Genomic DNA, 13,919 nt, shown 5'->3' on the forward strand with positions numbered 1-13,919 from the left:
CACTCATGAGTCTGTTACAGGGTTCCCCACCCACTCATGAGTCTTTTACAGGGTTCCCCACTCACTCATGAGTCTGTTACAGGGTTCCCCGCTTATGTCAGGCCTTCAGGACAGGGTGACTTAGGGAGATGCACCACTGACCTGGAGGTCACCTCCACTGATGACAGAAGCACAAAAGTGAGTGGATTGGGTTGTTACAAAGCATTTTGGGAAGTCGGGTTCATAGAAGCAGGTCTCAGGGAGGTTCTCCTGTGCCCACTTTGCGAGGCTCACTGCTTCGCCCTGGAGAAATCTCAGTCATCTCTGCCATGGAGACTGTGCTCCCGCCCCTCAGCAAAGGCATCTCCCACTCCTATGGTTAGGGTGGGAGTTATTTCTCAAGGACGTGTCATTTTGTGGAGATGTTTGTTTGGGAGCTGGCTTGCCATCCTCGTTGCGTTTGCCGCTGACATTCCTTTACAGTCTCTCCTCCCTCCCATCAGCTGCTCAGCTCAGTCCTGACTTCCGGCGGCAGCATAGATATGGCAGCCAAGGGTCATGCTATGTGATTAACTTCAGACACTCATGGAAAGAAATTGATTTCAGAGAAAGCATGTCCCTGATATATGTGCCCAATACTAACTAGCAAGCCTTGCCCCAGGGCCCCACTGTTCTCTGCCTTCACTTCGTCAGGGGAGCGAGGAAAAGGAGAATTGAGAGTGGACTTATTCACATGACTTTTGATTCTGTCTCTGTACCAGAAGCCATAGCTGCTACCTGTGTCTGAATTTATACTCCATGCTCTTTTTGGGTCCCAGTGACCACAGCCTGCCCTTATCCCTTCAGGTCCTAGGGTAGCAACAGTTTCCTGAAGTTTTTAGTCCTGGGGGGGTACCAAACCACCCTTTATTGCTTTTCTTAAACTCTTTGCATACCCTTTCCAAATAATAAGCATAAGAAGAAAAAAAAAACCGAAAGGAAGGAGAGAGGTTATGCATGAGTGATTGGCTATGAAGTTGGTTGTTCACTGGCTAAGTGTGGCTCACGAGACTGGTGTGTTCTGAATGAAGCTGTCGGGCTAAGGCAAGCTTCAAAAGAGATGAGCTGATAGTCAGGGCTACACATCCCAACAGAGTGAATCAGGATAGCCACAAAGAGAAGCTATGTGTCCAGCTCCTTGGTTGACTTCCCCAGTCCTCTCTTGACATTCTTACTCATGTTATATGAATATAAAAGTCTTACTTTTCAGGTTTGTTAGATCAGGGCAGCTCTACGTTTCCATTTTGTCAGTGGGCTCCATGCTTAGAATTTTGTGCAGGTTGAACTGGTGGGTGGGTGGTGTGAGCTGGGCATAACTGACCTGCTGCCAGTGAGCAGTAAGGAGGTAGACTAGCATGCTGCTTGTTCTGGAAACCCACTTTCCTGTCCCATCTGTTTGTGCGAACTAGAGTTGCAGTTGAAAATGGTCATTTCTCTGTACATAACCAACTGTCCTCCTGCAGCATCACAAATCTCAGTATGAATTCCTGTTAGCTATTGCTGAATAGAAAACCAACCCAGAAGTGTAAAACAACCATGGCTACTTTATTTTGCTAATAAATCTGCAGTTTGGGCAGGCTCAGCAAGGTGGCTTGTCAATGACTCTATGAGGGAAGGGAGAATCTATTTCCAAGATGGCTTCTGCCTCAGATTGCAGGTAGGGCTGTTGACTTCCGGAGTTGAGAGGTAGGCAGGCTTCCTTTTCATGTGTGCTTGGTTATGTGAAGGGTTGCTTGACTCCTGGAATTGAGGGGTGGGCAGGCTTCTCTTCCATGTGTATTTGGTGTGTGAAGGGTTGCTTGGGTATACTGTTACTTATGGAGGCTGGGTTTCAAACAGGAATGACCTAAGAGATAGGGGATAGATGCTGGTCATTTCAAACCTGGTGTGGGAAATTGTAGAATTCCACTTCCGCTGTCACAGAGCACAGATGCTTAATGAGGGGACATATCCCAGCCAGTTATTGGAAGACTTGAATGACTTATAACCCGATGATCTTTTATCTGTCATAGTAAGCATACCTGATTTATATGTGAAAAATTGAGATGATAATGCAACGGAATCTCTCTTTGAGCAATATCAAACACAGGACAGTGATCAGAATATGTAAGCCAAATAAACCCTTTCCTTCCCAAATTGCTTTTGGTCATGGTGTTTATCCCAGCAACAGAAAGCAGACCAGGTAGGATTGGGATGAATTTTGGTGGGGTGCTACACATCTCTGACTTCAAGGCTACTGTAACAAGGCAAAAATTCCGGGAGTTCAAGACTCCGTGAAATGAAACCAGCATCTGCCTCCAGTCACAAGTCTTATGTTCAAACAGTACCTGCTGTTTATTCATCTAGAAGGCCGGCGGTGTGTTGTGTTCAGGAGATGCTGGGTCATCAGCCAGTGGGAAGGAGATTTGTGCCTTGAGATTGTTGTGAACCTTTCATGAAACAGTTTTCAGGAATCTACTCTTTAGGGCGGGTGGACAATTACCTTTCCAATTTCCAGTTTTATTCTTTATAGAGTTGGGGTGGAGCATGCCTTCTTCCTGGTACCTTACAAAGCAGTGATTTTCTTTTTGGATAGAGGCTGTACTACTCAGATTTGGCTTGTCAAGCTGTGCCTATCTAACGCTAGACCTGGGTGCTGATAATTTTCTCGGATCACTGGTCTTCCTTGCTCATCCAAACCTGCAGGGTCCTGGTGGGTTTTCATTCTTTTTTTTACAGAAACTGTGCAGAGAGAGCCAATGTGGGTAGTGGAGGTTTCCCTAGGCATCCAAAGCATAAAACATAAGTTCAATCCATAGAAGCAGTTTGGTGGAATGCATCTAATAGTGGGAGGCATTTGTAAGGACAAGGGGAAACAGTCACCACACACGTACACTGGACATGAGGCAGAAGACCTGGGGAAGGTCACAGGATACCCTTCCATCTTGCATCACCAGTGGGAGGAAACAAAGGAACTGACAGTCTGCCCTGCAGCCCCCACCCCAGGATTTGCTCAGTTTTGCCACTGGGAGTCCTTGCTAGGCAGAGGTGCCTTCCTTGCCAGGTTTTTGTTATTAAAGTTGATCCCATGTATCAGAAAGTGGAAAGCAAGCCTTGGAACTCAGCATCCAAGTGGGATTCCAGGCTAGCTCTATAGCGGTCCTTGCCAAGGGCTGGGGGTGGGGAGTATGTTGCAAGCTCTTCTCTCAGCATTCAGGAGCAAGCCCTCAGCATCACTCACTCTGTCAGGGCATCTCAGTGGTAATCACTTCCAAATGGTGGCGGCTGGGGAGGGGGGTCCCCTGCAATCACCCAAGGAATGTTGACTCCAGGCGGAAAGGGAGGGTTTCCATAAGCATCTCCCCTTTCCAAGGGGATGGACAATAGAATATGAGATGTCTCACGAGCCTCTCTTAGCCACATCTATAACAATATTCATGTCAACAGAACGGCGAGGGAGGCAGTAGTGATGCAGAGTGACGTTGAGTCTTATCGCTGACCCTGGAGGTGCTTTCAGGATTAACTGCTCACCTCTCAAAATGACATGTTCCCTCCCCAGCATCTCCTGAAATGGAAACCATGGGAGTGTTTACCCAGGATCACATTCTAATTCTAAATGGAAAGGTTGGCATAGTAAAAAGCGCTATGCTCCAGAGTTGGAGGCCAGCTTGGGCTATATCACAAACCCTGTCCACAAAACAAAAATCAACCAAGAAAATCAACTTTTAGATGTTGTGTATGGGAATAAAACCTCGTGACTCCAGCCTCCTGGTGCCTCTTACGAACCATATGATTTTAATTAAGCCACTATTCTTTCCGAGCCTCGACTACCTTACCTGTAAAATAGGTGTGGATGTTTGTTTTATAGAATAGTTATAAGGTCTGAATGATACAGTTTTTCCTGGAGCTGAGTCACCATGTAGGTGCTGGATACAATTTAAAAGATTGTATTAAAGGGGCCGTGTCTTTTATTATTTTATCTCAGTGCCCACGCTTTCTTTTCTTCTTTTCTTCCTAACATGTTGCAGGCGCGCACATCAGCCCTAAATTTAAAACCCATGCAGAACTTGGCTGACTTAAGAACAACTTTGCTTGCTGTATGTGGCAACTCGTACTGCTTCCACTTCTGGTTAGCAAGCCTGATGCAATAGGAACACTTGGCCACATGGCTTGCATATTGAGTGTTCAACTCCTGCCAGGGATATTGCTTTCTTTCCAGCATCTCGTTTTTCGAGGAGTGACTCGGGAGTCCTTGGAGTCCAATAGTGTGACCCAAAGACCACTCCCCCGTCCTGTAAATATCATGAATATGACAATATCTATTTCTCAGTATCAGACTTAGACTAAATATTTCTTATAGAAACTGTCTCTCCCGTGTATGATTCCTTGCTTTTTTTCTCCTCCTTGATGAGCAAACTCTAGAATCTCTTCTCTGGATGTCTGACCTCCCCAGGTGTCTCTGCTACTCAGCCTTGGTGGAAACGAGGAAGGAGGAGAGGGTACCCTCTGTAAGCAGGGTCAGAGCTCTTCAAAGAAGTTAACTAGTAAAACATGTTGCTATTCAGAGACCGTTTTCATTGATACCCAGAGCCCAAGTGCCAGTTCAAACACATGTGTTTGAACGAGGTTTGTGTTGCACACAGTACGCCTGAGTCCTTCCACCTGTGAACTAAGCTTCTATGAATGGGAATTCCCTGGAGCTGTGTGTGAAATGTCTGGACCACCTAACCTGGGTCAGTGTGGCTGCTGAACTGGAAACTCAGATCTGTTACAAAGGTACCCAGGACTGAAGGTTATAGGTGGACCAGCTGACATCTCCAGACTGTGGATGTACAATATAGACATGCATGTTTCCTAGAATTTCTTTTGCATGTAGCATGACCTTGGAGAGTGGGTCCTGATGCCTTTGCTCATTGTCCTTGTTGTACAGGCCCATTAGAAGGGGCTTGTTCAGATTAGCTGTGTCCTCCCACTCCCCCAATTTGGTACCATGACGATCCAGAATTCTTGTTGGATGTCATCCAGTACCTCTAGATAGCAGATATTTACAAGAGTCAAGCGCCCCACCCCTTTGACCTGAATTTGGTGATGTTTTGATGGATTGTTATAAGGGCCAATGATGTCACCTAGATTGATTTATACCTGGAAGTTGGAATTCTGGCCTCATCCTCTTTACCTCTCACTCTTTGCTATTTTCTTCTCATTTTCTCGCCCTATCTAGAGTGGCTCCCTGGTAAACTCTCTTGTGCTGGTCAGCAAAATGATTTCTTTTCTTTTCTTTTTTTTGCCATTTGTTCCACTGTGAGTTATGGGATGAGAAGAGGGGTTTGGCCTGTGTTGGCGGTGCTGTCTGCTGGCTTGTGTGTAGCCACAGGGCTCTCTCATTACCGCCATCCATATGCACAGACACAGCATCTGTCTTCTGCCCAAGAGGACATGGGAGGCAGCTGCCAGCAATTCAGGACTGAACTTTCTCTCCTGCTGGCAACCTCGTGCGGCATGCTGCTTGGGTGTAGGGAGGAGAAGAAGGAGGCTGGTGACTCTTCCAGCTTCCAGCGAAGACTGGAGTGGCAGTGCTGTTGCTGCTGGGGAGTTGGGCAAAGGCAGCCAGATCACTACCAGGCCTGTACACCAGGATGCATATCGGTGTGAGTGCCACAGATGGGCCCTTGCGGGGAGATTTAGAGACTCAGCTGCACGACTGTGCTTGGGAAGGATGCAGCATTAGGGGATACAGATAGAGGAAAACAGGAGATGCTGACAGCCAGCTCAGTGTTTTGCAAGAGAGTATTGGCTAGCGTTTGCCAAGGAAAATTAGGGGCTTAGAAAGAGCAAGCATTTGTTTTCCCATGCATGGGTTTCTGGGTTGGCTGGGGTGACCCTGTTCCAGGATCACCTGGACTCAGCTTTGGTTCCAGGCTTTGGATGGGTTCATGTAGCCTTGGTGGTTATTCTTGGCCAACTGGTATCTTTTCCTCAGGACCTTATCTTTGTAATCTTTTAAAAAATGTGTGTGTGTGTGTGTGTGTGTGTGTGTGTGTGTGTGTGTGTGTGTGTATGAATGTGTGTGTGTGAGAGAGAGAGAGATGGGTCTGGAGGTCAGAAGGACATCTTTGGATGGTGTCCTCAGGTGTACTATTTGTCTTTTTTGAGTCAGGGTCTCTCACCAGCCTTGGCTTGTGTCAAGCTGCTTTTCCTTAGAGCAGTCCAAACACACTTCTTGTTCTCAGAGTGCCCACACTCTGAAGGTCTCAAGAGACAAGGAATGGCAACAGGTGTGATGAGGAGTGGTCTGTGCAGTGAGGAAGCCACAGGAAGTCAGTTGTGGCAAGTAGGGTGAAGAGAACATTGGTGACATACGGGAGGAAGATGGAGTGCCAGAACAGACCTGGCAGTCAGGGAGAGAAGAAGCTTCCAGGATCCTAGGACAACAGGAGCAAAGGCGGCAAGGAGGAAAGTACCAGCTTGGCATTGGGGATGGCAGAGGTAGAGACAGGAAATGAGGCACCAAGGTCAGGTGTGTCAGGTCATGGAGATTCTTGGGTCTCATGTCCTTACATCTTGGAACCTTTGAAAGATGTGTACCTGGGGCATAACGTGCTAAGATTTGTATTGTAACTCATTTAAGAACATGAAGCATGTTGAGTTAATTCTTAATGTCTGGAAAGACATTGACTTGAAAATGACTTAAAGGAGTTGAAATAAGGCACAGACCCAATAATAATTTTTAAGCAATACTGATGATCAAGATTAGAGGGAACATATGTTGAATAAGATAGTCCCCAAACAGAAGTATTATTTTTTTTATAAAAAGTTAACTAAGAGGTGTTTGAACTAATTTTTATGGTTATTGTGTTCTTTCTGAGGTTGGACAGTGTCCTTGGAGAATAGACATTTTTGGAAGGGAGAGGATAAGGATTGTATGATACTTGCCAGAGCCTAACACCTACCAAGAATATCCTGATTGTCCTCCCTTTACAGACAAGAACACTGAGGCAGGAAGAGGTTAAAGTAAGAGGTTTTTCAGGATGACCCTGAGAGCATGGATTCTTCAGCTCTCTTCCCATCACCCCTAGAACTCAGCATCCAGTTAGTGTATGAAGCTGTGATGTTTTCCTCCCTCTAGACCTGGAGTCTGCACTTGGACAGAGAGTGTGATGCATTTTGCTTTGTGAGAAGCTAACCTGCAAGCTGGAATAAGCTTACGCATCTATCCATCATAATACCCCATGTAGAGGATTCTGAAAGCTTTATTCTCTGTTGCTACTGCCTTGAAATCCATTCTAGGTCCCACAGCTAGGAGCAAGGATATTTCAAAAGATAACTCTTTGGTCAGAGAGGGTCTTAAAATCCCACAAAGGACTGAACATGTGTGAAGTGGCTTCTTTCTTGGTGCCACTTTGACCCCTTATGTTTTTCTTCAGTATCCACCCACTTCCCATCATGCTCTACCTCCTGGGGACCCAGAGGGCCCATGGTCGGAGTGAAGAATAGCTGCCTACAGGCTCTGCAATGTCTTGAGGAAGAAGTCATTGGGCTGCCGAAGCCAAGTCCGTGACCAGCGTGATCCCAAGAGGGCCAGCAGTCTGTGGTTTCTTGGCCACTCTTCCAGCTGAGGAATGCATTCCCACTTCTCATCCGTCTTACACTTCTGTAAATTCTGACAAGGATCCACGAACACTCCAAAGCACCACAGTGGGTACAAGGTCAGCCAGCCACAGAGCAGTCCCGGCCCCTGCATGTTAGGAATAAGTCAGATGCCACTGTGAGCCATAAAGGGGCGGGTCCTGGCTGAGGAAGTGTAGGAGCAGGGAGTCTGTTCCACATTCACCTTCACTTTTGGGAACATCTTGGAATTCTGTTTTGTGTTGTAATTTTGGCTCAGAAAGGATTTTCTCACTAGCTCAACATTCCTGGTTTGGGATCAAGATGTGTGGAGATCAGGCATTGTCCTTTCGTTCAAGGCTTGAGGAGTCTTGAGGGGGTTCATTACGATTATTTATATTATAGCATTTCAAAGAAGATTGGAAGCTATTTATAAGAACAACGATACACGTTGGGCCATGGTGGCGCATGCTTTTAATCCCAGTACTCTAGAGGCAGAGGTAGGCAGATCCCTGTAAGTTCGAGGCCAGCCTGGTCTGCAAGAGCCAGTTCCAGGACAGGCTCCAAAGCTACAGAGAAACCCTGTCTTTAAAAACCAACCAACCAAACAAACAAACAAAAGAATAAAATGATGGAAAGAGAATAAAACTACAATAGCCAAGAACAATGTGGAACAAGAAGCTACCTTCCAAAAAATAAAAATAAAAAAGTATGCTAGCTGGCATTATTTTAGTGGAGCAGGTAAAACTATCTCAGAGTTTCCTAGAAGCCAAGAACAAAGCAAAACCATGAGGTTTATGGGCACTTAGTTGCAAACTCTGGTACCCACTCCTTACACGGAGGAAGAGAAACCATCTCCTCTTGCTTCTTACTAGGATGGGGACAGGGGTCTGGGATGATTCTCCTAGTGTCAGTGGGCACCTCAGTATACAGTGACCATGTCAAACTACTTTGTAACAGTTCAGTGATGCTGTCACATCATCAACCATCACAGAGCACAGGTGAGATGGAAAGTGATTGGCTAGGCACAGACACTTGGGAAGACGGAGAAGGGAAGTGAGGCCAAAGGCACTGAGTCTCACCATCAAGGACACACAGTTGGTGAGGAGGATAGGGCCGAAGAGTGGTGCTGTCGGCCTCACCAATGACACTGAGACAACCTCTTCTTTCAGAGTACCCAGGGTGGGGGCAGAGAGGGAGAGAGAAGCAGGAGACCCTGATTTGTGCTGTCCATACCATTCAAGTGTTTGTTTGCAGAACCCTAGGCAGGTCGCTGAGTTGTGCTGGAACCAAATGAGCAGTCTTCCCTGTAATGAGTGAGTTGGAGGGGTGTCCTACACTATCTCAGGTCTACTGTGGTCTGTGAGAGCCAGTGCATCCCGAGACGGCCAGCACTTTCCAGGGAAGACATAACCTGGTGGTAGCTGAAAACCAGCAAAAGCAAAAGCACACACTTTGTGGATGTCCCTTCTGTCTCCACCTCCTATTGCTCTGTGCTGACTTTGTTTTCTTCTTTGAGTTCGTCTTGGAACCTGGCTGTCGTTTTTCACACCACAGGAACATATTTAGCGAGGTGTTCTCACTTTTTTTTTTAAGGTCATATTCTCTCAGGTTGGAAGCTGCTTGTCTGTGTAAACAGGGAGGAGGGCAGTGAGAAAGCAGCATTCTCTTGCCCCTCTTTGTTCTCTGTGTGCGTGTGTTTTGTGTAAGCTTTCGGAAGAGTCTAGCCTGCAGCCCATCGGATGTGTGTGGCCCGGGTTTGCTATCAATGCAGCCAAATACGGTGTCACAGACTTACTTAAAACTTGATGAGATTTCTTTGTAACAAAACAAAACCTCAACTGCATGGTCCTGGGGCATGAACTTTGCAGATGACAGTATCATGTCACACTGTCTAAGGTAGGGATGCCTGCTAGGGTTTGGAGAAATCATTGTGTGTTACAGTATCATGATGGCAGAAGGACATGCGTGTGTTGGGGGGTGCTGACTGAGACTGTGACTAGATTTGGGATGAACCAAATGCTGTGTGGGGTGGGGAGTTGGGTGTTCAGGCATGCATGTGCCAGGTGGGAGGGCAGGCAGGTGGGAGCCATGCCCAATAGGACCAAAGCTGAGAAACTTGGTTTCATAGAGAGGAAGGGATATTAAAAAGACGCACCAGGGGTTTCCACAGATGGCACAATGTGGCTGCTCCCGTGGCTTCTCAACAGGTTTGGAATTGTGTTAAGCCAGTCCTGAAGCTGGTGGTTTTGAGTCAGCACTGCGTGCGTTTGCACAGTGGGCAGTGAGGAAAATTTTCCTCTGATTCAAAGGAAAGCTCCGTTTCGTCAGACACTGAGCACACTGCCTCTCAGATTCTCTGGTCCTCTGGGATCACCATGCATCTCTCCAGTTCAGCTCTGCTTGGTGCTAACTCCTTCTGTAATGTCCCTGTGTCCCCGGGCATCCTGAGAGCCATAGCCGAGACGAAGCAGGTGGGATGAGGGGAGGGAGGGAGAGTCCTGGGCATCTCTACAATATTATATGCGAGTGCTCTGCAAATAAAATGCAAATTAAAACCGAGCGCTCCAGCACTGAGCAAAGGTGATGCAAATTTGCTTTTAATTTCTCTTCTGTGCAGTTGCAAGCACGCCAAGGCATTTGGGGAGCTACCATGGGAGGCATCAGGGAGAGGCTCAGGCTACTTTGTGGTTAGGTATGAACTTGACCCTTGGGCTTTTTTACTTGCTTGACCCATCAGGTGCTATTCCTCAGGAAAGAGCTGGTAAGAGCCACATTCACATTGGGGACAAGGATGCACTTAGGAGACCAGGATGAAGAAAGGGGCTGAGAGCCCCTAACCTGAGTCAGCTCATGGCTTGGATAGAAAGAAAGGATGTGTTAGAAATTACTGTCTTGTGGCATCGTTGAGGGTGGCAGTGGAAGCTGCCCAAGGTGAATGTTAGGGGCAAGAAAGCCCTTTGCAGAAGGTCAAGGGGAAGATTAATACGACAGGCCATGCATCGGACTGGTGGCTATGAACATATTTTAGTTGGTGGCAGGACCTAGCAGCTCTCAGCCCCAAAATATTTGGTGGGAACTCAGGATGTCATCCTGAGGGCTGTGCGGATGCTAGGCTCTGCATAGTGAGGGCGCTGGCCTGGGATAAACTCACAGTGTGGTGCATCTCATTCCACAGGGTGTGAGGGAGGAGCCTCCTGACCTCAGGGCCCTGTCCCCACTGAAGAGTCTTCAGTAGGCTGACCTGTGTGTGAACTGGTGACCTACTGTAGTGCTGAGTCAGATCTTAGAACTTTCCTGCCAGGAAGCAAGGTCGGAGGGAAGAAGGAGGAACTGGGTAGATGAGTCAGAGGTCAGGAAGGGTCAATTGCCACCTCTTACACATTGCAACTAGTGGAGTCGGTAAAAATAATCGCCTTTTCCGAGTGTTTCTCGGCTGTCATGTCATCAGGTCTGTGTGTAAGCGCTCCAGGAGAGAAATATGTTTTACCATCCTGAAACTGAATTATTAAATGGGGATTAACGTGGTGTTGACTTTTCTTCATGGCTGATTTGCAGTATAAACTGGGTTTAAGGCATCTTTTGCTAAACCTTCTGGATTTTAGTAGGCGGCCCTGGATGAGCCGTTCATTAAAGATTTCATGCTGATGTTATTTGTTTAGGCTTTGATGCCCTTTTTCTGTTTTCCCTCCCCTTTTATTCAATAATGATATCTTCCAGGCAGAGAGCGCCTTCTGACCTGTGGCATTAAGGGCTTTCCATGATAGAGAGCATGGCCTGGTGTCCAGCTTCTTGGCTGTAAATCAGAAAACTGTCTTCCCCTCCCTCCCTAGCCCCAGGTCGCTGGGACTGGCTGTGAGAGCAGAATGCAGCGGGCTCTGCACTCTCTGTTTGGCACGGGCTTCCCGGAGTGCTTGCTGAAGCTTCAGATCCATTAACCGGTGAATTCTGTTTCAGTTTGGTCTTACACACCCAGGGAGAAGCTGTAGCTTAAATTCATACAGATCTATAAATGTCTATTACCACACTGTCATCAACAGATGGATACTAAAGCAAGGGGAGGGATGGGAAGCTTGGGGCTGACATATACTAGGATAGTGGCATCTTTCATGGGTCTCAGCATCCAACTCTTGGACAAGTTCCTTCACCTCTTTGCATCTACTTTTTCTTTTTCTTTTTTTAATGCCAAAAAGAAAAAAAAAAGCCCACACTTGGCATCATCACAGCAATTACTTTCTCAAGGAGTTCAGTATCTAGTAGACGTCCACCATATTTCCCCGTTTCACATCCAGGCTCAGGTCCTATAGCTGGGACCATGGTGTTGGCAACAAGCAGTTTAATGCATTGGCCTTCCTTGATTCTACAGCCTCCTCTTTGATTGTTGTTACTGGTCACCTGGTTTTATGATAATAATTTACTAAATTTATAATGGTTGCTTATTTTGGTTGTTTCTCAAAACAGCTCTTTCTATGGGTCTGGTGGTCTCTATTCCAAAAGAATTTAGACTTTGTGTAGATTCATAGCAGAAAATGTTGCTTTGATATCTTCTAGAAGGATCTCAGATGTTGTGGCAGTATTTCTCATAGGCCAGTCACCAAAGTCCAAGATGGCACATACACACTGGGTCCTATGTCAATCATGCATCCAAGCACCCCTTCCTCCTGGATGAATGTCTGAGTCCTGGCCTGCTGTCCATGGGGGACAGTCTGGCTCACCAAAGTTGGCTCCTTCCTTTAATCCATCATGGCTGCCTTAGTTTCAGGGTATGTCTCTTCTCTGACACTGGTCCGTAAACCTCTCAGCTGAAGTTTGCATTTGAGCGCTCAGAGTTTGCTTGACCTTCTAGTGACAGAGGTTCCCCCTGGCAGAGACTCGGCTCACGTCTTTCCCAGACGATCTTGCTAGAGAAAACCATACCTGCCTGGATGTGTGGGGCACAGGTATACTATTCTCAGAAGACTGAGAAGATGCTGGCTTGGGTACTAGCATCCAAGGAAAACATTCTAGGGTCATTGCAGGTTCCACTCTTGTCTGGTACCAAGCTTTGATTCAGAAAGCACTTTGCATTTCCATGCAACTGTTTTCCTGGTTTAGGAAACCAGAGCCAGTTTGGAATGGGGCAGATGCTGGGTGAGCATTGTCTTCCTCAGTGCAGTATATTGGGTTTGGGTATGACTTTTACAGACAAGGAAGCCTGATTACCCTCAGCTGTGCAGCTGTTATTCTGATGGTGTGGTTTGGAAGTAACAGACTAGAGTGAGGCTTCCTCCGTGAGATTTCCTGGAGATTGGCAAGGATGGACCTCAGAAAGGCTCATTTGAGGTACATCCCTGGAGGTCAGAACAAGAGCCTTATGGGCCGTGGATCTCTGTGGGAACTCCTCTTGCTTTTGGCGCCATCCACTCTCTATCCAGCCCGTTCCAATCACCACTGTTACCATCCAAAGTGGAATGCCTGTCAACCTTTAAGAGCTCTTCTGCCATCTTGCCCTAAGCACCCAGTATTGTGTTCTGTGAGTGCCAAGTGGAGACACTCAGGTATTTTAAGTTCTTCCTGTCTAATTAGGAGTCTAGCCTTCTAGAGCTGCTTGCAGCCTTATGTTTTCCTGATGAGATGAAGGATGCACTTCCTCTTTGGGGTGCTTTATAGATGCCTGGGTTCTACCCAGACCAATTATATCAGAAACTCTAGGAATGTGGCCAGAGAATCTTACCTAGAGCTGGAGAGCCTCGAATTTAGTCTTTGAAATGGAGATTTCTAGCACCTGTTCTAGGGTCAGAGTGAGCAGAGGTGGAAACAGTTTAACTGCCTTGGGACTTAGTATGTCCCTACACTATGCTGGGCTCCTGAGATGTCTAAGCCACCCTTTCTGTCATTGGATGCAGTGACTGATAGAGATGAACTGGCTGAGCTCTGACCAGGGTTACCTGCTGGTGCCTTGTAGATGTCTGTCCATCTCGTTCCCCCAGGAGCTTGTTACAAATCTGAGCTCTGCTCACCTCCTGCTAAGTTAAGAAAGCCAATACCCACAGGCGTGTTTCAAATCCAGCAACAACGGGAAGGAAGATGTTTTTAAAAAACAAAACAAATTACTTTGTTTGCAACTGTAACTACTCCAGGAAGCCCTGGTCTTCGAAACAGTCTCAGATTTTTCCACAAATGAACCTTGGGGAGAGGGAAATGGTAGAGTTCTAATGTCCACGGTAGGAGACCTAACTCACCAGTTTTTTTTTTGTTGTTGTTGTTTTTTTTGTTTTTCGAGACAGGGTTTCTCTGTGGCTTTGGAGCCTGTCCTGGAACTAGCTCTTGTAGACCAG

This window comes from Microtus ochrogaster, unplaced genomic scaffold, assembly GCF_000317375.1.
Source record: "Microtus ochrogaster isolate Prairie Vole_2 unplaced genomic scaffold, MicOch1.0 UNK75, whole genome shotgun sequence".
NCBI lineage: Eukaryota > Metazoa > Chordata > Mammalia > Rodentia > Cricetidae > Microtus > Microtus ochrogaster.